The following is a 25,645-nucleotide window of genomic DNA, read 5'->3' as shown; positions in this document are numbered from 1 at the left end:
AATGCCACATTATTATTTGATTGTTTTTTATTTCACAGACCTGATATTCATGTATAATTTTCTGTTCAAAGAAATTCCTGAATGTTACAAGCCTTGTCTTTATATTGTTCTATTTTTGCAAATAATAAAAAACATATTGAACTAAAAAAGAATAACTCTGAGCACTGTTCTGAACGCAATCCGAACTTCTTTGGTTACTTATTATGAGTGAATAAGGTGCCACTTCAGTATTAAGTACGTTAACCTGTAACCTCTTCTGAGCTCTTTGGAGAAGACAGGATAGAAAACAAATTACCATATTTTTCGCTCCATAAGACGCACCCTAGATTTAGAGGAGGAAAACAAGAAAAAAAATTCTGAACCAAATTCTCCCTGTCAGGCTCTGTACCCTATCCCCCCCCTCTGGTGGTCTAATGGTAGGCCGGGACAGGGCACAAGGTGAGCAAGGACAGGGCACAGAGCAGGCAGGCCTAGTAACAGGTAGGCAGGCAGGCCCCATACCCCCCACGTACCCCCCAGTACCTTAAATCATCCCCCATACTCCCACGTGCCCCCAGGTACCTTAAATCATTACCCATGTACCTCCAGTACCTTTTTTAATCATCCCCCCATACCTTTAATCGTATACCCACTTGTACCTTTAACCATAGCCCCCCTTGTACCTTTTTAATCATAGCCCCCCGTACCTTTAATCATAGCCCTCTCTAAAGTTAAAAGGGGATAGATTCCGTACAAACGTAAGGAAGTTCTTCTTCACCCAGAGAGTGGTGGAGAACTGGAATGCTCTTCCGGAGACTGTTATAGGGGAAAACACCCTCCAGGGATTCAAGACAAGGCTAGACAAGTTTCTGCTGAACCAGAATGTACGCAGGTGAGGCTGGTCTCGGTTAGGGTACTGGTCTTTGACCTGGGGGCCGCCGTGTGAGCAGACTGTTGGGCGTGATGAACCACTGATCTGTCCCAGCAGCCGCAATTCTTATGTTCTTATGTACCTTTATTCATAGCCCGCCCTTGTACCTTTAATCATAGCCCCCCCTTTGTACCTTTTTTTATCATGCCTCCCCCTCTTTGTACCGGTGCTGTTTTTATTTTTTAAACCCATATCTTTTTAAATTTTTCCTTCCCTACCTCGACGGCTTCGTATTATTTTTTGGGCAGCAGGCGCACAAGTCAGGAGCACGGAGGTCAGGCATGAGCTTTCCGTGTTCCCGCCTGGTCCCGCGCATTTTCTGAATGGCTGCCAGCAGTTCTCATGAGTCCCGCGAGAATTGATGCCAGCCATTCAGAAAGCGGCGTGGACCCAAGCGAGAGCGTGTAAAGCTTGGCCCTGACTGCCATGCTCCTGACTTGTGTGCCTGCTTCCGGGAAATAATACAGAGCTGTTGAGGGAGTGATATACACTAAACCACCAGGCTTGGAAAAAGGTATGGCAGCGGTGGCAGGGGGGGGTTGTTTTGTAATTGTATGGGGGGGCAAACGGTGCTGAAAGGTTGTGCGGCTGCGGCATGGGGGTGTTTGTAATTGTATGGGGGGGGGCGAGTGGTCCTGAAAGGTGGTGCGGTGCGGGATGTGTGGTTTTTTTCAATTGTACAGGGTGGGGTGGGGCAGTGTTACCGACAGGCGGTGTTTAACAAGGCAGTATGGCTGATGCGTGGGGGGGGGGGGGTGAGGTCTTGCAGCTAAGCAGGGGATTCAAATTTTTTAACCTTCGCTTCATAAGACGCACCGAGATTTCCACCTACTTTTGGATGGAAAAAAGTTCGTCTTATGGAGCGAAAAATACGTTAAGTAAATATTAAGCCTATTGCTCAATTAAATTAGGCGCCGATATTGGTGCCTAACTTTATGTGGGCTTTGTAGAATCAGGGCCTTGCTTTTCTTTATAGAATAGACTTGAAATAGGTACTATAACCAGTACTTATAGTCAGTGACTGTCTTATTGCACAGTATGAAGCACCAGTCTATTTCTGGTTTTGTACTTATTTGTATTTATGCCCAATACTTCATCTCCGCAGCCCCTGTCAGTCATGGAATGCAATTCCAGTTCAAGAGAGCTGCTCCCAGATATCACTACTTCACAATACAATTTTTAAAAGAGAAAGGGTGGGTATGAATGCTTGACGTGCTCTAACACTTTATACCAGTGTATCACAAACTGTGTGCTGCATGAGATTTCAGGTGTGTCGCAAGACACTGGGGAGGAGAGGCGCCAGCATTAGGCGAGTGCCTATAAGATGTGCCTCTAGTGGCAAAAGGCACATCCTGTAGGCAGTCAGCCGCCACCAGCACCTCTCCTCCTCCCTAGCGTCTCTCCTCCTCTCTGCGCCTCTTCTTTTTCAGTACCCCCTACAGACGGCTCAGGACCTCATCTGGAAGGCCTCCGGCTGCAGCCACCAGTTTAGTGTGCTGCGGCTCTTAAAGTTTGCGAGATACTGCTTTATATAGTGAACATGATGCTCATCTCTACCCCCCCCCCTGTGAAATAAGTTGCCTGTTTTCGCACACAGCCCATATCACATTGTTTTATTATAGCTTTGATATGTTTCCTGATAGAAAGGGAACTGGTGCATTGCCCACTTTTACCAGTTGCCTAGCAACTGCAGACAAAACAATATTCCGAGAACGCACTAGTGCCCTGGGAGTCATAATTCCCCGTCACTGCAGCCCAGGCAGGGAGCCTCTGGCTGAAAGATGCCTGTATTTAGACAGAGGGAGATCTTATATGTTCTCCCTCCCAGTTCTCCATTTACCTACCAGATCTCCCAGCAGCAAGAAGGGTTCACAGGCCCTGCACTACAGGCAGTGGGAACAGCAGCAAGAAAGACGGAGAAGCATCACAGGGGAACAATTGCAGAACAGCCTTTAGCATACCTTTTTTTATCCTTTCTTTGCACTGCAACTTGTGATTCAGAAAGAAGGCAGGTGGATGGAAAGAGGAAGAAGCATTTCCAGGGGTGCTGAGCATACTGCAGTTGATATTAAGCTGGGTCTGTGTAGGAGGAAAGAGTTTATAGACAGGAGGGGATTATACAAGAAGGAAGTATTTTTTTTTCTTATGAATATGATGTTGTTACCCAAAGAGATTTCAGATATGTGGGATATAAATGTTTAAAATAAATAAATAAAAGCACTTAGGGAAATAATGAAAGAGAGATTTTGGATGGAAGAAAGCGAGAGAGAAAGAGTCATGAATAAAGGTTGATGGAGAGGGGATGTCAGACACTGTTGAAACTTGTTCTTGTGACAAGGTAGCATGTTAATAAGGAACCGCGAGAGCCTTAGGTTGGCAAGAACGAATAGGCTTCTACTACTACTAATTTCTGTAGCGTTATTAGCACTGTATATCAAAACACCGAAGAGACAGTCCCTGCTTGAAAGAGCTTACAATCTAGTCAAGACAGACAAACTGGACAAGGTGCATCAATACATTGTGCTCAGGTGGGGGAATTGCAGAGGGAATGATAAGACAGATATTGATGCTTAGAAGGTGGGTTGGAGTTTGGAATTGAAAACATCTTCAAAGAAGTGGGCTTTGAGTCTGGATTTGAATACTGCCAGAGATGGAGCGTGACATATCGCGTCTTCTCACTGCAGACCTCCAAAATGCTTCAGTCAGTTTTTCCATGGGAGATTCTGAGATCTGAACTTAGAAAAGATTACTCTGTGTAGTTTGTATAGCCAAGAACATAAGACTAGCCATAAGACTAATCACACCAATGGTCCATCTAACCCAATATCCTGTTTCCAACAGTGGCCAATCTAAGTCACAAGTACCTGGCAGAAACCCAAATAGTAGCAACACTCCATGCTACCAATCCCAGGACAAGCAGTGGCTTCCCCATGTCTATCTCAATAGAAGAATATAAGAATAGCCTTACTGGGTCAGACCAATGGTCCATCTAGCCCAGTATCTTGTCTTCACGGAGGCCAATCCAAGTCACAAATACCTGGCAAAAACCCAAACAGTAGTAGCATACCATGCCACCGATCCAGGGCAAGCAGTGGTTTTCTCCATGTCTGTCTCAACAGCAGACTATGGAATTTCCCTCCAGGAATTTGTCCAAATCTTTTTTAAAACCAGCTACATTAACAGCTTTTACTACATCCTCTGGCAACGTGTTCCAGAGCTTAACTATTCTCTGAGTAAAAAAATATTTCCTCTTATTGGTTTTAAAAGTATTTCCCTGTAACTTCATCAAGTGTATCAAGCAATGGATTGGTTTGGTATTGGTTCTGGATTTATACAAATGATTCAAACCTTGTATAGCTCCCATTAAGCAAGATTATACATTAATAATAATTTTTTTGAACGTTTTTGTCTTAGAAGGGAGTTAGACAAGGGTGGCCTTTATCTCCTTTGCTTTTTGACATTGTATTGGAACCCTTGCTATTGGCTATTTAGCAGGCAAAGGAGATACAGGATATTCCTTATGCAGGTCGGAAATACAAGGTCACTGCTTATGCAGATGACATATTGCTTCATTTGAGGAATCCTGAAACTACCATTCTGCATTTACTGGATCTGATTGATAGATTTGGAAAATTCTCTGGTTACAAAATAAACGGAAGCAAATCAGAGGTTCTTCCGCTAAGGGGTCCTTTTATCAAGCCGTGCGCTAGCAGGGTTAGCGTGTCAGACATTTCATCACGCGCTAACCCCCACGGCCGGTTAAAAAACTAACGCCTGCTCAATGCAGGCGTTAGTGGCTAGCGCAGAAGGCAGTTTAACGTGTGGTATTACGCGCGTTAAACCCCTACTGCAGCTTGATGAAAGGGCCCCTAAATGTATATTATACAAAAGGATTATTTGATACATTCCCTTTTCTTTGGAAGAGGGTATAAAATATTTAGGTATTTGGATAAAAAATACCCTGGAAGAAACTATGAAAGTAAATGAAAAATCTTTACTGCTGAAGGTCACAGAAATGTGTGAGCATTGGAACCCATTACGTGGTACTTTGGTTTAAGAGCATAATTTGTTCCAGAAGCATGCTCTTAAACCAAAACACTCGTATATCAAAGCAACTTTCCCCATAGAAGATAATGGAAACTTGAACAATTCGTTCCACCAAACCCCCCCCCTTTGAGGCTACCGGCGCTGCTCCATCACCCCCTCCCCCCGCTCTAACCGGCATCGCACCCCCCCGAACCGGCATCGCAACCATCCCCCCCTGCAAACGCTCCCCCCCCCGCGAGAATTGCAAAGCACCCCCGTGCTGAAAGCGGCATCTGCCCGCCCTTCCTCCCAAGCACGGTCCTTACCCCTTCTGCTCGTTGTAAGGGTGAATGCGAGCTCCCGCCTCTTGCCTGGGCTGGGCCTTGAGCATCTGCGCATGCTCAAGGCCTTCTGGCTCTCGTTCTCTCGGAGATCCGAGAGAACGAGAGCCAGAAGCCTTGAGCATGCGCAGATGCTCAAGGCCCAGCCCAGGCAAGAGGCGGGAGCTCGCATTCACCCTTACAACGAGCAGAAGGGGTAAGGACCATGCTTGGGAGGAAGGGCGGGCGGATGCCGCTTTCAGCACGGGGGTGCTTTGCGGTTCTCGCGGGAGGGCGTTCGCGGGGGGGGGGGATGGTTGCGATGCCGGTTCGGGGGGGTGCGATGCCGGTTAGAGCGATGGGGAGGTGCTCGTACACCACAACATGCTCGGTTTGCGAGGCAAAAGTTTGCTGAGTGTTTTGCTCGTCTTGCAAAACACTCGCAAACCGGGTTACTCGCAAACCGAGGTTCCACTGTACATCTGTATTGGTGGGGGAGAGTTCAAACAGTTAAGATGATGATTCTGCCTGCGGTTTGTTACCAAATGGGTAAGAACATAAGAACATAAGAAGCGCCATCTCCGGATCAGACCTTCGGTCCATCAAGTCCGGTGATCCGCACACGCGGAGGCCCTGCCAGGTATACACCTGGTTTATTTTATAGCCAACCATACTTTATATGCCTCTCTCAAGGAGATATGCATCTAGTTTGCTTTTGAAGCCTAGGACTGTCGATTCTGCAATAATCTCCCCTGGGAGAGTATTCCAGATGCCAACCACTCTCTGTGTGAAGCAGAACTTTCTGACATTAGTCCTGAACTTGTCCCCCCTTAGCTTCATTTCATGTCCTCTTGTCCGTGTCAAATTGGACAATGTAAATAATCTTCTCTGCTCTATTTTGTCGATTCCTTTCAGTATTTTGAAGGTCTCGATCATATCCCCACGCAGTCTCCTTTTCTCAAGGGAGAACAATCCCAGTGTTTTAAGTCGATCCTCATATACCAGTTTCTCCATACCCTTCACTAGTTTGGTTGCTTGTCTCTGCACCCTCTCCAGCAGTTTTATATCCTTCTTTAGGTAGGGAGACCAATGTTGGACGCAGTATTCCAAGTGGGGTCTGACCATTGCCCTATAAAGCGGCATTATAACTTTCTCCGATCTACTCGAGATTCCTTTCTTTATCATGCCCAACATTCTATTTGCCTTCTTTGCCGCTGCCGCGCATTGTGCTGACGGCTTCAGGGTCCTATCTATCAGTACACCCAGATCCCTTTCTTGTACACTTTTTCCCAGACTTGCACCTGACATTCTGTACTCATATTCCTTATTCTTACTGCCTAAATGCATTACCTTGCATTTCTCCACGTTGAACTTCATCTGCCATTTCTCCGCCCATTTTTCTAACCGACACAAATCGCTCTGGAGTTCCTCACTATCCTCCTGCGATCTGATTGCCCGGCAGAGTTTTGTGTCATCTGCAAACTTGATGATCTCACTGGATGTTCCGTTTTCCAAGTCATTGATATAAATATTAAAAAGGATCGGTCCAAGTACTGAGCCCTGGGGTACACCACTAGTCACTATCTCCCAGTCGGAGAACTTCCCATTAATGCCCACTCTCTGCTTCCTGTTATCCAGCCATTTGCCTATCCATCTTTGTATATCTCCCTCTATGCCATGGCTTTGTAGTTTCCTGAGAAGTCTTTCGTGTGGAACTTTGTCGAACGCTTTCTGGAAGTCCAAGTATATTATGTCCACCGGCTTTCCACTATCAATTTGCTCGTTCACGGTCTCAAAGAATTGGAGTAAATTCGTCAAACACGATTTCCCTTTCCTGAATCCATGTTGACTGGGTTTCATCAAGTCGTGTGTGTCCAAGTGCTGAACTATGCTATCCTTGATCAGTGATTCAATCATCTTGCCTGGGACAGACGTAAGACTCACAGGTCTATAATTGCCCGGTTCTCCTCTCGATCCTTTTTTGAAAATTGGCGTGACGTTCGCTTTCTTCCAGTCGTCTGGTATCTGACCAGTTCTGATTGACAGGTTTGCAAGTTTTTGCAATAACTCTCCGATTTCAACCTTCAATTCCTTCAAGACTCTTGTTACCGTTGTTTTTTCAGGGGTCCTTTTACAAAAAATTAAATAGTATTCTGACAAAATTTATTTGGCTGGGGAAAGCAGCAAGAATTGCATTGGTATTTCTACAAAAAAGCAATTGTGGATGGTGGGGTACCCAACTTTCATAGGTACCATCAAGCCTATATTATGCGTCAGGGTATGTATTGTATCCTCCCTGAGCTCACGGAAAATTTCCCAGACTGGTTATGGTTGAATGGCAACTCATGTCTCCAATGCAATTAGGTCACGTTCTAAGTATCAAGTTTCCTAGATTGTATAAGGACAACAGAATTTTATTACACACGTGGCAAACTTTAAAATTTATCAATAATTTAACACCTATTCCAATCCATAAATCCACATGTCGGTCCCTCTGGCTGAACTCCAAAATTCAAATTGGCGGGTTTAAGGTCATCTGGAAACACTGGATAAAGACAGATATACGTACTTTGGATGATGTTATATCAGATGGTAAGCTGCTTGACTTTTCACGATTGCAAAACAAATTTGGTCTTAACAAATAACAAAATTATAGATGGTTGCAATTGAAGCAGGCCATTCAGGAGGGGATCCCTGAATGGAAAAATCTAACCAATCAGCATAGTTTGCTGGTCTTATGTTTTCAGGTGGACATCCTGGGACACCAGGCCGCTCAGTGGTATAAATCAATATCTGGATTTTTGAATAAGAAACCAAAGACTGGTCTGCATGACATTTGGAGCATTGAGATAAAGCATCAAATTACTGCGTCTCAATGGCCACAAATTTGGGCTTGGAGGATGAGATGTATGGCGTTGGCATCTATGAGTCAAACTTGGTTTTTTTTGTTACATAGAGCAGTTTGGACCCAAGTTCGTTTACAGAAATTAGATAGCTCTAAGTCTAATAAATGCTGGCACTGTCATCTCGAAGCTGGGACATTAGATCATTTACTATTCTATTGTCCATTGATACTTAGTTTTTGGAAATCCATTTGGAGCCAAGTGAATAATCTACTGGATAATCCAGTGGCATTATCATATGACACTGTGTTATTTGGTACTTCTATGAGAGCCAAGAGTCAAATCTCTTCTAATAATAATAAACTTTTGCTCATCATGACAGGGGTTGCCATACAGAAAATTAGGAAAAATTTGAAAAATTGGGATCGGCTGAATTATAATTTTTGGTGGAATTCGTTATGCCAAATCTTTAAAATGGAACATGTAATAGCCATACAGCAGGGGCATTTTAAGAAATTTAGGGATGTTTGGGAGCCATTAACAAAATATTGTACAGAATGAATATTATTTTCTCCCTTTGTTCATACACGTCCAGGATGGGGAGGAGGGAGGGAATATTTTATGATTTATTATGCTTAAGTACAATTGTTGGATATATGGGGGGGAGGGATATTTAATGTGAGTTAAACTTTGATGGTATTTTAAGTGATGTTAAAGTATAAAATGATTGTATCTTATGTTACACTTGTTTAAAGTTTTAAAAATTAATAAAGACTTAAAAAAAAAGTGTCCCCTTGTCTTTGTAAATCTTGATGCAGTAAAAAAAAAAAAATCGATCCACTTGTACCCATTCTACTCCACTCAGGAGTTTGTAGACTTCAATCATATCTCCTTCAGCTGTCTCTTTTCCAAGCTGAAGAGCCCTAACCTTTTTAGTCATTCCTCATATGAGAGGAGTTCCATCCCTTAACCATTTTGGTCGCTCTTCTTTGAACCTTTTCTAGCACCGCTATATCTTTCTTGAGATAAGGAGAACAGAATTGAACACAATACTCCAGGTGAGGTCACACCAGGAAGCGATACAGGGGCAGTATAACATTCTTAGTTTTGTTTACCATCCATTTTCTAATAATTCCTAGTATCTTGTTTGCTTTTTTGGCTTCCACCACACATTGGGCAGAAGGTTTCAGAGTATTGTCCATGATGACACCCAGATCTTTTTCTTGAGCGTTGACCCCCAAGGCATCCGATAACAATGGACTTTTCCTTCAGGAACTTGTCCAAACCTATTTGAACTTAGATTCACTAACCACTGTTACTACATCCCCTGGCAATGATTTCCAGAGCTTAACTATTTGTTGAGTGAAAAAATATTTCCTCCTCTAGTATTTCCATATTTATTTCTATCCATGTAAAACTAGCCAACAATTTCAATATAAAAGCAAGACATAAAAAAATCTGATAGTCTACAAAATCACCCAACATATCAAGTTCTAGTTGACATAGGGACTCTTTTTCAAAAGAGAAAAACATCAAAAAATGGCATAAAGTAGAATTTGGATGTTTTGTTTGCCAAATTGCCATTTTGAATCACGTTTTAGGTAGTTTTCTATGATGTTTGTCTGTAAATCTCAAGGGGGCATATTTTGGGCAGGATTAGGGCAGACTTATTATTTGGACATTTTTCTGCAATAATGGAACATTATAGGAAGGGTCTAGGGGCAAAACTTGGACATTTGAGGCTAGACCTGTTTCAATAACAAGTGCTAAAACAGGGGCCAAACTAACTAGATGATCATTAGAGGGATGAAGACATGCCCCCCCTACTCTCCCAGTGGTTATTGACCCTCTCCCACTCCCTAAAGATATGAATGAAACAGTGCATACTTTATTTATTTATTTAATTTCAGTATTTATATACCACTTATAGCCTAAGTGGTTTAAATTCAGGTACTCAAGCATTTGTCCCTATCTGTCCTGGTAGTCTCACACTCTATCTAATGTACTTGTATGACAGCTTCAGATGTTATAGCCAATCTTATTATAGCAGCACCAAGGTCTCCAGAGTAGCCTAGAAGTCAGTGCAGTGGACTGCAGAGAAGGAGACCCAGGCCCATATTCTACTCTAACTAGTACACTAGTCCCAAAATGTCCAAAATTGGGTTTAGATGTCATATTGAAAAGGCATCCACATCAATTTGGCTAAAGAGCTTTGGAAACTGTATGCCTTTTATATCCACTTGGGAAAAAATGCAAGAAAAGCAAAAGCCTCAAGGGTGACTGCAACAACAAAAAAGAGTGAGGTCCAGTAAGAAGAAGAGGAGTTCAAGATGTCTCAGTCGCTTCAATTTCTTAATAATCCATGTCCTGTGTTATGATAGTTCGATTATTACATTCATTATACATAGTTCATATTATACATGGTTTGACTTTTACATCTTGGACACTTCTTTTTTTGGGACCTCACTCTTTTTTGTGGCTACATCCATCTGGAAAGAATGTTATTAATCATGAAAACATTTTGAAACTTTATTTATAAACAATAAACAGAACAAACAAGCATCATTTCAGCAACTGTCAAATCCAAAACAGAGCTATGAAATATATTATGAGTCACAGTATCTATCAACATAAATCTGTACAAACTCATAAAATACAATTCTCGTCCATTCAGTTGTCAGTGATAAAGTGCTTGCTATTCTTTCCAATACCTTTGTCCAGAAAGGCTGTAATTTAACACATTCTAAGAAGAGAAGGATTAAAGTGCCTAGAAAGGTGTTATGTTTATTACAGTTGTCATTATCTCATAACTTTCCCTTTACTCTTAGAGGGGCATTTTCAGAACAGTCAAGTCAGAATTGGGATATCCTGCTCAAAATGTCCCCCTCACAGCCATTTTTGAACAGGAAAAACATTGTGATTTCCTGTTTGAAAATACGTGAGATGGATATTTCTTGCTGCAAACATCCTAAATAAAAACATAAGAAGTTGCCTCCGCTGAGGCAGACCAGAGGTCCATCTCGCCCAGCGGTCCGCTCCCGCAGCGACCCATCAGGCCCACTGCCTGAACAGTGGTCTCTGACTAATTTTATAAATTACCTCTAATCCTATCCCTATAACCTTACCTCTACTCTTATCTGTACCCTTCTATCCCTTTGTCCTCCAGGTACCTGTCCAGACCTTCTTTGAAGCCCTGTAGCGTGCTTTTGCTTATCACATCCTCCGGTAGCGCGTTCCATGTATCCACCACCCTCTGGGTGAAAAAGAATTTCCTGGCGTTTGTTCTAAACCTCTCCCCTTTCAATTTCTCTTAGTGCCCCCTTGTACTTGTGGTTCCCCATAGTTTGAAAAATCTGTCCCTGTCCACTTTTTCTATGCCCTTCATGATCTTGAAGGTTTCTATCATGTCTCCTCTAAGTCGTCGCTTTTCCAACGAGAAAAGCCCCAGCTTTTTCGGTCTGTCAGTATATGAGAGGTCCCCCATACCCTTTATTAGTTTAGTTGCTCTTCTCTGGACTCTCTCAAGTACCGCCATGTCCTTCTTGAGGTACGGCGACCAGTACTGGACACAGTACTCCAGGTGCGGGCGCACCATTGCACGATACAGTGGCAGGATGACTTCCTTCATCCTGGTCATGATACCTTTCTTAATGATACCCAACATTTTGTTTGCTTTCCCTGAGGCTATGGCGCACTGCGCCGACGCCTTCAATGTTGTGTCTACCATCACTCCCAGGACTCTTTCAAGGGTGCTCACCCCTAGTGGTGATCCCCCCATCTTGTAAGTGAACATCGGGTTCTTTTTCCCAACATGCATGACCTTGCATTTCCCTATGTTGAAGGTCATTTGCCACTTTTTGGCCCACTCTTCCAGCGTTGTCAGATCTTTTTGGAGGTCTTCGCAGTCCTCCATGGTTTTGACCCTACTGTACAATTTAGTGTCATCCGCAAATTTAATAACCTCACATTTTGTTCCCGCCTCCAGGTCGTTAATAAATATATTGAACAGAAGTGGTCCCAGCACCGACCCCTGTGGAACTCTGCTCGTGACCCATTGCCAGTCTGAGTAATGGCCCTTTACTCCAACCCTCTGTTTCCTGTCCGCCAGCCAGTTCTTGATCCATCGGTGGACCTCCCCTTGCACCCCGTGGTTCCATAGCTTCCTTAGCAGTCTTTTGTGTGGCACCTTGTCGAAGGCTTTTTGGAAGTCAAGGTAAATGATGTCTATGGATTCCCCTTTATCCATCTGGCTGTTTACCCCCTCAAAGAAGTATAATAAGTTTGTGAGGCATGACCTGCCCTTGCAGAATCCATGCTGGCTCAACTTTAGCTGTCCATTGTTTTCGATGTGCTCTCAGATGCTGTCTTTAATCAGCGCTTCCATCATCTTTCCCGGGACCGAGGTCAAGCTCACCGGCCTGTAGTTTCCCGGGTCTCCCCTTGAGCCTTTCTTGAAGATGGGCGTGACATTTGCTATTTTCCAGTCCTCTGGAATCTCTCCAGTTTTTAAGGATAGGTTGAAATGCCCAAAATATGAGGGGGCACTGAAAACCAATCAAGAATGAATGAATTGGAGCCATGAAGAATATAAATTTATTCCACATATTCACCCCTAAATTCAACACACTTGGCACATCATGTCTGATGACTGGTCATTGAAATACTGCTCCACTGCTACAATCACCTCTGAATTACTTTAAAATTGTCACCCTTTCAAACTTGTTTTAAGGTTTGGAAACAGAAAATAGTCATATGGAGCAAGATCTGGTGAGTAGGGTAGATGGTCTATGCACTGAAACCCCAACTGCATCAAAACATCCATTGTATTGCCAGCCTTGGAGCAGGTGCATTGTATTGCAAAAAGAGAACTTCTTTCAGCAGCTTCACTCTCCTTTTTTCTTTTAATGCCTCCTTTAATCAGCACAGCAAGTTACAGTAGTATTCTGCATTAACTATTTGGCCCCTTGGAAGATCACTGCAACACCTTCTTGATCCCAAAACACAGTGATGATTTTTCCTGCTGACTTTTGGGTCTTGAATTTCCATGGTCTTGGAGAACCCGAGTGCTGCCATTACATGGATCATAATGGTGTAACCATGTTTCATCAACACTAACTAGTTGTTCCAAAAAGCTAGCATCAGCTCACTGAAAATGCTGCAAAATCAACTTGGAATTGTCCACTCAATGTCATTTCTCATCAGCATTCAAACATTTGGGCACCCACTTGGCTGACAGCTTCTGAATACCCAGCTGCTTGTGGATTATGCACCCAACACATTACCTGGATATCTTGTAGTGTCTCAGCAATTGTTTTAGCTGATATTCACCTATCTGCCCAAATCATGTCATTGACATTGATACCTTCTGAATCCTCCCAGATCTTGCTGCATCTTCAAGCTCAAAATCGCCACGCTGAAAGTTTGCACCACTTCTTTACTGTGGTGTATGATGGGCTTTTATCACTCAATGTTTGCATTATACATTCATGGATTCCCTTTGGAGTTTTCTTCTGCAGGAAAAGGAACTTCATGATGGCTCAGAGTTCCACACTTGAAAATTCTACACTTTTTGTTGACATGGTTCAATCAATGATCTGAAACAATGTCAAAACATAGCATTACGATTCTGCAATTGGCTCTTTACAAAATAAAATAACACTCTTTTCAGCTACAGTGGCAAAATAATGCTTAGAATTTAGAAGTTGGTTATGCTGAGAACCTTTCAGCACTCCCTCATATGGACACTAAAAAAGCAGGCACAAAATATCTGATTATGATCATTTGTACAAAAATGGTCACGGGGGAAAAAGAAGCTAACATTGAATACAGGACAAAGTCTGCAGCGGTCAAAACAGCAGTCAGGGAGGCCAAACTTCGAACAGAAGAAACTCTAGCAAAGAACATTAAGAAAGGGGACAAATCCTTCTTCAGGTACATTAGCGACAGGAAAAAGAATGCAAACGGGATAGTACGCCTTAGAACGCCAGATGGAAATTATGTGGAAACAGATTCCGATAAAGTCAAACTACTGAATGATTACTTCTGTTCAGTCTTTACCTGCGAGGCACCAGGGCACGGGCCACGGCTGGAAGCAAAGCAAAGCATGGAAGACCCATTTCAGAATTTTGAGTTCACACTAGCTGATGTTTACAGAGAACTGTCAAGACTCAAGGTGAACAAAGCCATGGGACCGGACAATTTGCACCCAAGAGTGCTCAGAGAGCTATGCGATGTTTTGGCGAAACCGTTAGCCATGCTCTTCAATCTCTCCCTAAGAACGGGGAGAGTCCCCCTGGACTGGAAAACTGCCAACGTTGTTCCTCTGCACAAGAAGGGTTGCAGAGCAGAGGCTGCGAATTACAGACCAGTGAGTCTCACATCAATAGTGTGTAAACTCATGGAAACTCTACTTAAAGGTAAATTAGACACGATATTGGATGAGGGGAATCTGAGGGATCCCTGCCAACATGGATTCACTAGGGGCAGACATGAAGGCTGCCAAACAAGTAGAGAAGGCCTCATCCAAGGCAAGCCAAATGATGGGATGTATCAATAGAAGCTTCGTCAGCCGCAAACCTGAAGTCATAATGCCACTTTACAGAACCATGGTGAGACCTCATCTCGAGTACTGTGTGCAATTCTGGAGGCCACATTACCGAAAAGATGTGCTTTGAGCTGAGTCGGTCCAGCGGATGGCCACTAGGATGGTCTCCGGACTCAAGGGTCTCTCATACGAAGAAAGACTGGACAAATTGCAGCTCTATTCTCTAGGGGTGACATGATTGAGACATTCAAGTACGTCACAGGTCGTGTCGAGGTGGAAAACGACATATTCTTTCCCAAGGGACCCTCGGTCACAAGGGGGCACCCGCTCAAATTCAGAGGGAAATTTAGTGGTGACACCAGGAAGTATTTCTTCACAGAAAGGGTGGTAGATCACTGGAACAAACTTCCGGTGCAGGTGATCAAGGCCACCAGCGTGCTTGACTTTAAGAATAAATGGGACATTCACGTGGGATCCCTACAAGGGTCGAGTTAAGGAACTTGGTCATTAGCACTCAGACTTAATGAGGTGGGTCAGTAGAGTGGGCAGACTTGATAGGCTGTAGCCCTTTTCTGCCGTCATCTTTCTATGTTTCTATATTTCCTCAGAGCAGAGGGGCAGCCTAGTGGTCAATGCAGTGGTCTTTAAACAATGGGATACAAGTACAAATCACACATTAATTTAGTTATATGTTATTGTGAGTCCTCTATGAACAGATAAAAACCTACTATACCTAAAGGTACACAAGATGTCTATGTCAACCAACAAATATTTATTAAATAGTCTAGCTTTTCAGTGATGGCCCCTAGCCTTTGGAACTCGTTACTGCTTTATCTTAGATCAAAACAATCACTCTAAATCTTAGCTGAAAGCCTATTATTTTAGAAAGTCTTTTAACTGTGATTCTCTATAGACGCTTCTTTTCCCGGAATTTTTTAAAAATTTTTTTACCCTTTTACCTTTCATAGGTTCCTTGTTTAATTTTCCTTTCCCTCTATAAATATTGTAACTTAACCCCTCCCTGAATATAATTTTGTTCCAGTTTGTCTATAGTCTTGGTCTTTTTCCCTGTTTGTTTTAGTTTTCATTTTAGACCCACTGCTTTTAATTTTGTTAACCGCCTTGATTTGACAATGATTGTTAAAAAAGCAGTATATCAAATAAACTAACTGTAACTGGTTACTTGATTTGGTAAATGAGCTTGAAAGCTAAGGTCCCGACTAGGATCCCAGTTTCGGCAGAGCTTCTGAAAATGCCAACACCATTTTATTTGCAATTTTAACAAAGTATTATCTGTATCTTAATAACCAGCCAGTCTTTTTGTTACTTGTTTGTTCCCTGAGGAAGGTATTCCAGATTGCCACAACTGGGATCCTAGTTGGGACCTCAGCTTTCAAGCTCATTTACCAAATCAAGTAACCATATTGAGACTGTTTACATTGATAAATGCTTGTTGGTTGACATAGACATTTCACTTGCCTTTTTCTGTTGGTTTGCTATATACTGAGGCAAGATCTCTTCTTTTGTCTTGTATCTAATGGTACACCACTGCAATACCTATCGCAGGTGTCTTATAAATTCAGGTACAGTAGGCATTTCTATATTTCAGGAGGGTTCATATATACTTTACCTGGGTCACATTGCTTAAAGTTCATAGCACTGGTCACTAGGCTATTCCACATTTGCTTACATTAGGAATGGCCATAATCCCTGAAGCTGTCATGAAGCCTAGAATCCACTTTCACTTTTTAGAGGGGTGTTAGGGGATAAATAAGGATCGTGCCTTCATTCCTCCGGTGGTTAGCTGCTCAAGTAGGATGTGATTGATACAGGTTTAGACAAAAATGTTATTTTTTGCCTTGGATGTTTCTTCCCATTCTATTATCATGGTTGATTTGATTTGATTTAATTTAATGATCTGATAAACTGCTTCGTACAAAAGTTTAAAAGTGGTGCTTGGACATCTTAATTTTGGACCCACACTAGTCCTGCCCGAAACATGCCTCTACCACGTCCCCTTACTATTTGGATGAACTGCAGTGTAAAACGTACAAACACTGCCTTTCAAAAATCTTGATTTGGACATTTTTAGCAGATTATCTTTTTTTTTGACCATTTGAGATATCCACCTGCTTTGAAAATAAGAATCTTAGTGATATATGCTCTATGGAATGTCTTACTGTATATACTCAAATATAAACCTAGATTTTTGAGCCAAAACATGGCCTATAAATGGGGATCTTGGTTTATATTCAAGTCTTCCCCCTCTCAGATCCATCAAAGGCCTCTCCCCTGGTCTATCTTAAGCCCTGCTGGTCCAGTGATGAGGCAGGGCAAAAGCGATTCTCCTAGGTTCTTGTCCCTTTGCAGTCTTGCTACTCAAAATGGCTGATGCAAGTTCCCACATGTTTATTTACTGCCTTTTCATGAAGAGATTCACACAAAGTGGTTACAATACATTGAATAGTAATCAGGTATTCTTAAGTATTTTCTCTATCTGTCCCTGAAGGCTCATAAGCTAATTGTGGTACCTGGAGCAATGGAGGGATTAAGTGACTTACCCAGAGTCACAAGGATTGAACTCATAACCTTAGGGTGCCGAGGCAGCATCTCTGACCACTAGACCACTCATTCCCACAGTAACCTTGCAAGACTGACGTGAGTTTGGTTAATATTCAAGTCAACCTTTTTTTTTTCCTTTCTTTGAGGGAAAAGATTACCTCAGTTTACATTTGGATGGGTTTATATTCGAGTTTATACAATATAGTGTAGCTTCTAAAGGCCTGTGTTTATTGTGAGAAAGAAGCACATATCAAAATTATGGTCAGCTGCCATTTTTATCTCCCATGCTCTTGCTTCTCTTCTCACCAGGCTGCAGGATTTGCACAAGTATACCAGCCCCTGCCAAGAGTAGAACTGCCGCTAATTTTGCTCAGCAGTCAGCCCACGACTATGGTTGTGGTGCAGCTCAAAATACTACCATTTGCAGTGAGTAAATAGGGGTTGGAGGAGAAATGAGGTTGTGAGCGTCTAATCATGTCCAAATCATCACATGACCCCCCCCCCCCATGAAAACATTTTGAATATCTCTAAAAGACTGGAAATGACTGTGGGTGCAATTACTAATTAACTTGCATTAATATATAATTAAAGATTATGAGCTCAATATTCAAAAGCACTTATGCAGCCAAAAGAAGGTACTTTGTTTACATTTGCCACCAAGCAGATTGAATACGTGTTCTGTTCATATAAAACAATATATGGCCAAAATCTGTTTTTATAAGTGGTGGAATGGTCCAGAAGTAGTGTTTAAAGTTATACAAAGAGTGATAATATCCAGCTGCTATCCATAAAATATCCATATAAGTTAGCAGAAACAGCAGGCCTAATGGTACAGTTTAGGGGTGAAGAACTTATGTGCATGACAGAAGAGCAGGACTTGGGTGTGATTGTATGTGATGATCTTAAGGTGGCCACACAAGTTGAAAAGGTGACAGTGAAAGCTAGAAGGAAGCTAGAAGGATGCTAGGTTGCATAGGGAGAAGTATGGTCAGTAGGAAAAAGGAGGTATTGATGCCCCTGTATAAGACTTTGGTGAGACCTCATTTAGAATATTGTGTACAATTCTGGAGGCCGCACCTTCAAAAAGATATGAAAAGGATGTAGTCGGTCCAGAGGAAGGCTACTAAAATGGTATGTGGTCTTCATCATAAGGCGTATGGGGACAGACTTAAAGATCTCAATATGTATACTTTGGAGGAGAGGCAGAAGAGAGGGAGATATGATAGAGCCATTTAAATACCTACAGGAGCCATTCAGGAAGCTGCTTAGTGCCAAGCAGCAGTGCTAAAGCACGCTCCTATTCAATACTGCTCAGCGGCTGAAGCCAGAAATTGCAGCAGCGGCCAACCGAATTAGCAACGGAGCAGGTGTGCGGAAAGCTCGCTCCTGCCCACTTCCACCAGGGATTTCAGCGGTAGAGGAGGTACAATGGATAGGGCAGGGAGGGGGGATAAGGCGGAGATCCTGGGAGGGAGGGAAGGAGGCTGGGTGCAGAGCCTGACAGGGGTGGGAAGGGGCGCTGGGTGCAGATCCTGGCAGGGTAAGGCACTTAAATATTAAACCCAACTTATATTTGAGTCAACCCTCCTTATGGGGGGGAATGGGGGTCTCGACTTATATTTGGATCAACTTATATTCAAGTATATACAGTATTCAAAATGGGCTCGTAATAATGATAATTTAGATTAATATTTTTTTAAATCTTATTTTTTAGTACTGCATGATGGGAATATAAGCATGCATTTTAAGTGCTAAACCCTTACCCATTCTGCCTATTCTCTGCTCCTTGGAAAGCCTACAGTACACAAGTAGAAATTACATAAAGGAAAGCACTGCCAGTCGATATTCAAATGATTTATGTAGGTCTGCAAACTAGAAGACAAGTCCTGGGAATTGAACCCAGGTCTTCTGGTTAACACTACAAATGAGCTACCACGCCTGCTTCTGAAAACATTTTTTTAAAATTAAGAAAGAATCCCTTTAGTAGGCTTTAAAGTATTAATATTCCCTGATGACTCTAGAGCTTGCTAAATCTGTAAGAAGAAATTTCTTATGATGAACCGAGACAAAGAAGTGGAGTTATGAAATGAACATGTTGCTATTTTGAACAATTGGGTAAATATTGCTGCTCCTGTAAGATCTTTATAAACTCCTTCTGCTTAGTATCACCCATCATCATAGATCAAATTAAATTAAGACACAGCCAGAGTGCATTTTATCCTGTTCCTCTGTTCATAACTTTCTCATTATCTGATTTTCCTGCGCTTAAATCAATTTGGTAAAAATGCCTCTTAAAACAGAAGAAAACAGATAGCCATAATTCTTTTAACATAAAATGAACTGCCTAGGAACTATTGGAGAATAATCAGCAAAAGCAGATTTTATTGATTCCTCACTCACCTCATTTAAGCAACCTGATAATCTTGCTTTTGTTCATATCACCACTCTTATGTAATCTTTGTACCTCATACCCAATCATTCACCAGTTCAACAACTGCTGTCCAATATACTGATCTTGATACTGAGAGTAGAATAATATCATCTTTGATATTACAGTTTTAAGGATCATAATCCTATTAGTGGAGGAGTAGCCTAATTGAACAGTGGGCTGAGTACCAGGCGAGCCTATTCTAATCCCACTGCTTCTTCAGCCAGAGAGTGGTAGAAAACTGGAACGCTCTTCTGGAGTCTGTTGTAGGGGAAAACACCCTCCAGGGATTAAAGACAAATTGGACAAGTTCTTGCTAAACTGGAACGTACGCAGGTGAGGCTGGACTCATTTAGAGCACTGGTCTTTGACCTGGGGGCCGCCGCGTGAGCGGACTGCTGGGCACGATGGACCACTGGTCTGACCCAGCAGCAGCATTTCTTATGTTCTTATGCTCCTTGTGACTTTGAGCTAGTCATTTAACCCTCCACTTCCCTCTGGGGAAATACAGGTTCTATTTATTTCATATACTGCATATTTTAGTTTACAGTAAATGAAGTGGTTTACAATTAAAATACATTTTAAAATATTTGAGACAAGAACTCTATAATAAAAGTAAAACCCAACCCAATGCCACCCCACAGTTAAATCCAAACAAAGCACCACATTCACCCAAGCACTCCAAACAGCAAACAAACCACTAAAAACTGAATAATATTGCTAAAAAAAAAAAAATCAACTAATTTTCCTATAAAATGTAGCCGAACGTCTGGTGGAGTAAATGGGCTTTTAAAGCTTTTCTAATTCATGGCAAAGATACTTCTACTTTCAGCACACAGGGAAGTGAATTCCATAGCACAGGACCCAGATAAAAGAAGGCCCCCTGTTCTGCTGCATTCTAACCTGGCATCCTTTACAGTAGGAACTGCCAGAAAATAAGCCTGGGATAGGGTTACTATATTTGCTAAGTCAAAAAAGAGGACACCTGACCCTGGTCCCGACCCTGCCCCACCTCTCTGTACCACCTAAAGTGCCATGCCCAACCCCCCGCCCCAGCACAGCCTCTCTCTCCAGCCCCCCATTCAGGACACCCCAGAGTCAGATATGGCTTTTGTCAGTCTCCCCTGTCCCAGTACCTCCTCCAGCGCTGCAATTTCAAAACTTCAGGCAGCAGGCAGCATTAATGACACGATCTTTCTGCCATCGGCCTGCTCGCAAAGCCTTCACTCTGCAGCACTTCCTGTTCCTGTGTAGGTGGGACACTGCAGAGTGAAGGTTTCCAGGGCAGGCTGACGGCAGAAGGATCACATCGCTGATGAAGTTTTTAAATTGTGGTGCCGGAGAAGGTACTGGGGACAGGGAACACTCACAAAAGCCATGCCTGACTCCGGGGTGGGGGGCAGGACTGGAGAGAGTGAGTCCAAAACCCGGACAAACTCTTTCCAGTCCAGGAAACCATCCAGACACCCAGACAGTCCTGTAAAAAGAGGATATATCCAGGTAAATCCTAGACTGGGACAACCGCAAAGGCCTTGAAGGATGATATAGCTTTAACAGTTTGAACAGTGTAATTGATAGTCCAGCTTTCAAAACAATCAAAATGAACCCAATAGTACACTGGCAACCAGTGATTCCGTTTCAAGAGAGGGGTCACATGAGCACACTTGCCACTCTCCATAATCATCTTAATAGCTACATTCTGAAGAATCTGTAGTTTTCTAAAATTCCTTACTGCCTATTAATATGGAGTTTGCTTAATCAATTTTTGCCATAAATAATGAACCAAAACTAAAAAAGATGCTCTACTTACACACCCCTTAATGGCCTTTAACATCCGCAACATAATAAAGCCTCTTATACTTGAATGTAACTTGCCTTGAGTAATACTGCAAAAGGCATTAGCTAAGTTCAAATTCCTTTTCTCAATTCATAGTTATAATTCCTCCAACCATTAACAGCATCTATTATCCATCTACAAGTTAGAAAATCATAGTTAGTATTAGAAGCTTCAAAGATGCATCCATTGTTCCTCTAGACCAGGGGCGGGCAACCTTGGACTTTGAGAGTCACAACCCAGTCAGGTTTTCATGGCTCCCCCAATTAATACTGTGAGTGTGGTGTAGTGGTTAAAGCTACAGCCTCAGCACCCTGAGGTTGTGGGTTCAAACCCATGCTACTCCTTGTGATTCTGGGCAAGTCACTTAATCCTCCACTGTCCCAGGCACATTAGACAGAGTGTGAGCCTGCCAGGACAGACAGGGAAAAATGCTTCAGTACCTGAATAAATTAATGTAAAACTGTTCTGAGCTCCCCTGGGAGAATGGTGTAGAAAATTGAAAAAATAAATAAAAAGGGGGGCGTGGCTTGGAACACGCACAAGATGGAGGTGTGATCACATTGCTCTGCTCCCCCAGGCACTAATTCTGAAGAATTTCGCTGTAAAATAAAGTTTCCTGTATCAAAAGAACTTACTATAAAGTTGGAAGATGACGACTTCAAGGCAGACGAAACTTGAGACGGCTTTTGTGGGCACTGCTAAGCGTGTCAAGCATGATCATGTGACGCCGGCAAAGACTGCACTCCCGGATGAGGAAGAACTTGATAAAAAAGGAGTGATGACAGCGCTGGAAAAAATACAGCAGATGCTACAAAAGAACACAGATTACATACAGGAAGTAAAGGAAGAGGTTGTCAACATAAATAAGCAGTTGGAATTGGCAAACCAGAGAGTGACAATGTTGGAAAAAAAATGGAACAGTTGGAACTAACAGAGGTTCAGTTTAAATCTGAAAGAAAAATCATTTCAGAGATGCAAAAACAACTGGAAAATTATGAGAATCGTGGACGTCGGAAGAACATAAAAATAATTGGGCTGGCGGAAAAATTGGAGGGAGATAATCCCATAAAGTTTCTGGAGACTTTAATATCAAAGCTTTTTCAGCTGAACTTAAAACAACCTCTTGAAATTGAAAGGGCACACAGAATTCCGTTCCAATGGTCAGAAAGTCAGTCAAAGCCCAGACCGCTTATCTTTAAACTGTTAAGGTTTCAGCAAGCCTTTGAAATACTGAAGTTGGCAAAAGCAGACAAAAATTTGACATATAAAGGATCAAAATTATTATTTTTGCCTGACTTTGCAAAAAATACAGCAGCATTGAGGCAGCAGTTTCTGCAGTTAAGACCACAGCTTAAAAAGAAAGGATATAAGTACGGTTTATATTTCCCTGCAAAAATGAGGATATCCTATGGGAGTAAATCACTATATTTTGAGGATCCAGGGAAGTTGAAAGACCTTCTGAATAACTCTGAACCAATGACTATGTAAGGAAGAAAAGGTTTAGAAGACAGAAATATATTAATAGGAATGGAATATAAAAGTAAGACTGGAATAGAATGGATGGAATGCTAAGGATTTATGAAAATGTTACATTTCTTCTTTTATGTATGTATGTAGTGAATATGAAATTGAATGAAATGGTTTAGAACTCTAATATAAATATATTTAAAGAAGCATATTCATAAATAAATTAAAAGAAATATAGATATTATGCTGTGAAAGTGGGAGGAGGGAGGAATATGAGATGAACTTAAGGAGGATTTATAAAAATATGTAGAGTTTTGAAATGTTCATTTATGAGGATGTTTGAAAAAAAAAAATGAATTAATTTAAGAGAATTAAATGAAAACTTATATAAGTTGAGGGTTAACAGATGAACATAATAATAAGTAAATAGTAATGGATTTATGATTAAGAAGTATAATATTAATATTGAATATGGGGGAACTTAAAAGATTTAAAAGAGAATTGATAAAAAGATAAAGGTGGTATTTGACCATTTTGGAAATTGGGATATATAAAAGTATGGAAAAATAATGAAATAAATAGTTATGTTAATATTTAAAATATGTCATGGTAGTAAGATATAAGATGGGAAAAAGTACATTTATATGTGGGAGACAATGTATAAATGCCTGGGGGATGGAAGTGGTTGCATTTCCTATGCGTGGTTTAAGTTTATCCATAATGAAGGGAGGGGTGGGAGGTATATGGGGAGGGGGGATATTTAAGAGTAAGGGGAAAGAATATCTGTGTAGTAGGGGATATTATATCATATTCTTATATTTTATGGATGTTATGGGAAGGATGGTGTCTAATCAATTTCATTTATATAAACTGGAGTGTCAATGCTGAAATTTTATTGAGTTGAAAGATAGAGACTAAATTCAACTCTTTAAATGTCAATGGCCTGAATCACCAAATTAAAAAGAAAAAAATGTTAAATTTCCTTAAAAAGCAACAGGCGGATGTATATTTCAACCAAGAGACCCATCTGTCCATAATACAATCTAGAAAGCTGGAAGGGGGATGGATTTCAAAAGTATTTTTTGCTCCAGCAAATGGGAAAAAGGCTGGAGTGGCCATTTTAATTAATAAAAAATGTACAGCTGATTTTAAGATGGTAGAAATGGATCCATTAGGAAGGTGGGTGCATATTGAAATGAGCATGGAAAATAATACCCTGGACTTATTTAACATCTACGCTCCTAATACAAATCAGATGGAGTTTTTTAAGAACCTACAACAAATTTTAATGCCACTGGCTGCTTCTAATCTAGTGGTGGCTGGAGATTTCAATGCTGTAATGGATTCAATTATGGATAAAAATCCAAGTAGAGTTATGAAATCATTAGGGCTAGATAATTTGGTAAAATCTTGTGATTTAATAGATATATGGCGTATTCTTCATTTTAATGATTGGGAATTCTCTTTTTGTTCACAGGTCCATAATTCTTTTTCAAGAATTGATTATATTTTTGTTTCAAATAATTTAGCGAAAAATGTAATAAGAGCTATCTATTATAGATCCTATTCTCTTATCTGATCATGGTGCTGTATGGATTGAGTTAAAGGATGGTGAAAAGGATTATTCTAAGCCGGTTTGGAGATTTGATAATTCCTTGGTAGTAGATTCAAATTTTACTGAAGATTTTAAAATAAAAATGATTGAATTCTTCCAAATTAATGATACTAATGATATAAATATGGAAGTATTATGGGATGCGTTTAAAGCAACCATGAGAGGTAATATTATTTCATATTCAGCATACGTTAGGAAAAAGTTTACAAAACAATTTGTTGATTTGGAAAAGGAAATTAAAGTATTGGAAAGTAATTTAATTAATAGATGGGAGTGGAATACTTTGCAATTATTATTAAAAGCAAAAGTTAAATATAATGAGTTATCCTCTAAATTTGTAAGGAATGATTTATTTTCTCAACAAACTCAATACTATGGAAATTCAAATAAGGCGGGTAGGATGTTAGCAAATTATCTTAAAGCAAGGAAAAGAAGAACAAAAATTGTTGTAATAAAAGATAAAAATGGAAAATCACATAATAAAATTGATCAGATTCTGAAACAATTTTTTAGTTTTTATAAAGACTTGTATTCTTCTGAATCTTACAGAGATAGAGAAAAGGATGGATTGGAATTTTTAAGTTCACTTAAGGGGCCTCAAATTCCTGAACATATAAAAGGAAGTTTAGAAGAACCTATATCTTTAAAAGAGTTAGAAACAGCAATGAGGTCTCTTAGAGTTGGATCCGCTCCAGGTGGTGATGGATATACGGTAGAGTTCTATAAATTATTTCAAAATACTTTGTTACCCTATTTGTTAAAATTATATCAATACCAACTGAATAAAAGTTGTATATCAGGTACTATGGCAGATTCATTAATTATTGTCTTACCAAAACCAAACAAAGATCATACTTTGGTATCAAACTACAGGCCTATTTCATTAATTAATGTAGATGGTAAACTTTTAGCCAAAGTTTTGGCATTAAGATTGGCCAAAGCTCTCCCTTTTATTATTGATACTCACCAAACAGGATTCGTTGCAAGAAGACATTCTTCCAATAATACCAGACTGGCTTTTCATACTTTAAATTTAATAAAAGATATTCAGGATCCGGCATTCTTAATTTCTTTGGATGCAGAAAAAGCCTTT

At 41.1% G+C, this 25,645-nt stretch overlaps 1 protein-coding gene across 7 annotated transcripts in view; it reads right to left on the bottom strand.

Moving 5' to 3' along the window:
• Window positions 1–25,645, bottom strand: part of LOC117360112 (PH and SEC7 domain-containing protein 1-like) — a 350,510-nt gene that overhangs the window by 145,778 nt on the left and 179,087 nt on the right. The gene's annotated exons all lie outside the window — the stretch shown is intronic.

The sequence above is a fragment of the Geotrypetes seraphini genome, chromosome 4 (assembly GCF_902459505.1).
Source record: "Geotrypetes seraphini chromosome 4, aGeoSer1.1, whole genome shotgun sequence".
Lineage (NCBI taxonomy): Eukaryota > Metazoa > Chordata > Amphibia > Gymnophiona > Dermophiidae > Geotrypetes > Geotrypetes seraphini.
Note: the sequence above shows the minus strand (reverse complement) of the source record. Positions and strands in the feature narration are given on the sequence as shown.